The 4,313-nt window shown below is 41.5% G+C and overlaps 1 pseudogene; it reads right to left on the minus strand.

Annotated features, from left to right (window-relative positions):
* Nucleotides 1–533: 533 nt before the first annotated feature.
* Nucleotides 534–2,722, minus strand: LOC141445200 (uncharacterized; annotated as a pseudogene).
* Between the last annotated feature and the right edge of the window lie 1,591 nt (nucleotides 2,723–4,313).

Below are 4,313 nucleotides of genomic sequence, written 5' to 3' on the forward strand. Positions count from 1 at the left end.
AACAATCTATCATTTTGCGTCTTGCTGTGAAAGTGGAACAAACAGGCTTATTTTCGCATTAGTCAAACAGGTCATTGAAGGCGGGGTAGCGTTGATGGGAATTTAAGCCTTTCAAATGTTGCGACATTGATTGATTTATCAGTTCATCATCATCATCATCATCATTGTCAGCCGAAAGACGTTCACTGCTGGACATAGGCCTCCCCAAGTTCTCCACTCAGACCGGTCTTGTGGTAACCAGGTCGTCGCTCCATCTTGTTGGAGGCCTACCGACAGAGACCCTTATCCAGTATCCCTTTATCAGTTCATTATTATGCTGAAGCTCTGATGGCCTAGTAATTTGACCCCTGGTCATGCACTCAAGCAGAAGGGTTCTTGGGCTTGCACTTCTGAGTTCTTTGAAATTTATTTGCAATATCACACTTGAAATTTGTCATGAACTTATTGGGGATGGAAAACATTGTGTGTGCATACATCTACGACCCCGGTACGATACTGGTTGGTCGTCCCAGGTATTGCTAGAGAGATGAGGTTCAGAGAGACCTTTTTGATGGGTCGAAAGCTGGCAACAGCTGCTGCCCTTGTAACTAAGAACGCAGTCATAGCTATTACTGAGTTTTAACTTTGTTTGAAGAAATGGGCTAAAATTCCCGATTTTCACAAGAGTAATTTTAACACAGTATAAGCCACGGTGGACGGACGACCTTAAGAGGATCGCTGGCGGCGGATGGATGCGAGGGGCTGAAGACAGAGTGTTGTGGCGCGCCATGGAAGAGGCTATGTCCAGCAGTGGACTGCTGTAGGCTGATGATGATATAATGATGATAAGCCACGAGCAATTAGAGTATCAGAGTGTTGATCAGAACCGAAATGGCGCTACTTGCCCGAGCAAAGCGAACAAATGGAAAATTATTTTTCTGGTTCGTAACGGAAAAATCGAAACCGATGCAAAACTGATAGATAAAAAGACTGAAGGAAAGATTTATTAGTCACAACTTCACAAGTTAAATGCAGTAATTGTGGGTGTTAATATAAATTATAATCTATATTTTTTTCGAATTCAATATTGTTTTTAGACCGTTACTCAAAAATCGCGATTTGGTAAAAAAACCTTTTTTTTAAATGCCAAACAAAAGTTTACCCGAAACAGAATTATGGGTATAACTTTAGAAACCGGACATCTGTGAATGAAGAGGGTGGAAAAATTTACATTACGAATGAGGGGGAAAAATTGGAAAAGCAATTACCTTGGGGTCTTTCCGGGACTAAATCGTATTACGAATAAGAGGCACGAAGAGCGCTCATAAATATCTGACAGGCTTAGTCTTGATCATGAAGCATTTTTTACCGGAGATGGTGAGGCGTCCTCTGCCGAAAACGATATTGGAAACAAAAGGCTAGTGTCAAAAATATAATTAGTCCGCCAGTAAGGTACATCATCGGAGAATATTGGACACGTAATTTTATATTTAGTCAATAAAACAAAAAATATGAATATACAGCTAGTTAACCGCGTGACAAACCAGAATAATCTTGGTTAGAAAAGGGCAGGAAGATGAAGAATGACAACATTTGGTTACGCAAAGTGTTTGGAAGGTTAATCTGTTTCTAATTTGTGTGACAATTTTGTTCTGTTAGGATTTTGTATGAACTTATATGTTAACACTAATGTAGACGTGTGGTATCCTTGTGTAAGCCTCCCATGTAAACTGACAAAAAAGTAAGGACAAAATTTTAGCTATTTTTTTTTAAATTCAAAGTATTTATTTCGGAATATTGTAGTACATTTAGGCACACATCAACATACCTAACAATCAAATTACACACACCAATGGCCGCGTGTGACACCGCATCCAGTGCCGCAACATTGGGGAATCGCACTTGGCAACTAACGCGTCCAAGATGGTGTTGGGGCTGCCGCGCAGGCGCGCCAGCAATGAAGCACAGCGCCTCCTCATGCTGGCGTGGAAGCGACAGAATAATATAATAGTACTATCGTATAGAATGGCCACGCTCCGCCCCGCACCGGTTCGAGTTACCCCACCCCTAAGCGCAGATTGCAGGAAAACCGCAGGAAAGCAGTACGCGAAAGCTACCGAACTAATTTGATTTAAATTTAATGGAATAATTTTGTAATTGTAAAATAATAATGCTATCTAAGCCATACTTACCTACATATAAACTACCTTTAAATGTCATTGGTAGATCTTACGCACACATTGACGCGTGTACAGACATCGTCGTGCCTATGTAGATTCAAGAACGCGTATTTTGTACGGCGTGGCCGCCGTGTGGTGGAAGCCGTCCGTGCCGCGAGCGGCGAACATGGCCGACGTGCTACAGTCCCGCGGCAGCCCTATAACAACATCCTGTACGCGTCGTTGTACTGGACGCGCAGGGGGCTCAGTGTGCGCTGCGCGTAGTTGACCCACAGGCTGCACGTGTAGAACGACTGGCAGTAGGCTTTGAACAGCGTCACCTTGACGCCGTCGCTACATCTTGCGAACCTACGGGCCAACATGTTACAACGCACAGCCAGCGCCCTGCGCTCCCTTTCAATGTCCCGATTGTCGCACAGGTCTTCGGTGACCCAGTGGCCCAAATACTTTACCTCCTTCACTCGGGTCAGAGGAGTTCCGTTGAGGGTTACAGGGGGGACTGATTGATATGACTTGGTGCCCGCCCTAAACACCATGAACTCACCCAGCCCTTGGGTCAGCATATGACTCGCAGAGCGCAGTAGCCTTTGCAGAAGGGCTCTCGCTCTCGTATTAAATAGTATAAGTGTCAGAGGGACGGTACGATACGAACTTCGAGTTTAGAGTTTCGTAGTAGCCCTGCAGGGCCCCGATCGATGGACTCAGCAGAACCATGTCATCCGCATAGCTAATGTTGTTTACGGTGACTCCGTCTATGGAACAGCCTACATTGGATCTGCTGAGCTCAAAGATGAGGAGGTTCATATATAGATTGAAAAGACAACTCCTGCTATAAGTGCTTTGTGAGGTTTAGTACGAGTATAGGTATTTATTAAGAAGGTAAAACAAAGACACGTCAAGAACATGTGATATATTCTTCCAGGAACGACTTCAAAAACGCTTAACGATCTTCAAGTGATCTATATGCAAGAAAGCGCACATGTAGAAATAATATTTTAGAGTTGCTACAATTTTGTATTTTTTTAATATTCTGGCTGGATCAAACAATGTAAAAATAACACGGCATTTAATACAAAGCCTGTTACGATATTTACTTGTGTAGACGTATTTAGTATTCGGAAATTCTCGGGCATAAATAGTGATGTTTGAGAAACCATTTCACAATGAAATGTGATATTTATTCTCCAATGTTGTTATTTACTATATAACAACGTATTTACGAGACACTCAAAATCTGAAGATAGCCTAGATGACATAATCATCTTATAACAGTTCACTTCACTTCTCCAACTGCGCGCCATTTTTTATGACGAGGTATTTTCCCGCTCTTTATTTCATGTTAACAACCTCTTTAGGCATTTTCTGGAATCCTTCACGTTATCTGCGTTGTTAAACTTAATGGATCATGGGTGTTTGGGGGTTTAAGACCGCCTAAAGGGGTATGGGTTTAATCAGTTTGTTTGTTGATTTGATGTTTACTTACGAAGTTTTCAGGTTCTTCAAATTAATTATAAATTATAATTTATAATGTTTTGATGGCGAGAATAATCTACTGTTCTCTGATTTTATTAACCCCAGACGCAAAAAGAGGGGTGTTATAAGTTTGACCGCTATGTGTGTCTTTGTGTCTGTCTGTGGCACCGTAGCTCTTAAACGAGCAGACCGATTTGAATGTGTTTTTTCATTTATTTTAAAGCAGGTTTTCTAGTGATGGTTCTTGTCTGACAACTATAACATGTCTATGTTTTATCAAAATCGGTTCAGCCGTTATCGAGATATTGAACTTTGAATTGACAAAGTCGGGGATTTTCCGACTTTTTGTTGGTTAGGTTATAGTATTTTAACCTGGCGATGCAGTTAAAATTTGTTTAGTTTACTTAAACTTAGATCGAGTTCTCCTTGATAAACTAGATTATGTCAATTAAATTTATTTAGTAAATGACAAAATAGAGTCAGTTCAATAAACCGCCCTGCGTCACACCAGGCGCAAAGGTGCCCAATTTGGTTTTGTGGTTTGGTGTGCCTTCTCGGCGAAATATGTTTTCGTCAAATTTCACTTAGCAACCAATCTTTCGCCGAAGTTTCATATATGGCAAACCATTCGTTGCAAACCAACTTTACTCAGCATTTCGACATTTCGCAACATATACTGGT

The sequence above is a fragment of the Choristoneura fumiferana genome, unplaced genomic scaffold (genome assembly GCF_025370935.1).
Source record: "Choristoneura fumiferana unplaced genomic scaffold, NRCan_CFum_1 Sck3bRy_52;HRSCAF=222_pilon, whole genome shotgun sequence".
In the NCBI taxonomy this organism is placed as follows: domain Eukaryota; kingdom Metazoa; phylum Arthropoda; class Insecta; order Lepidoptera; family Tortricidae; genus Choristoneura; species Choristoneura fumiferana.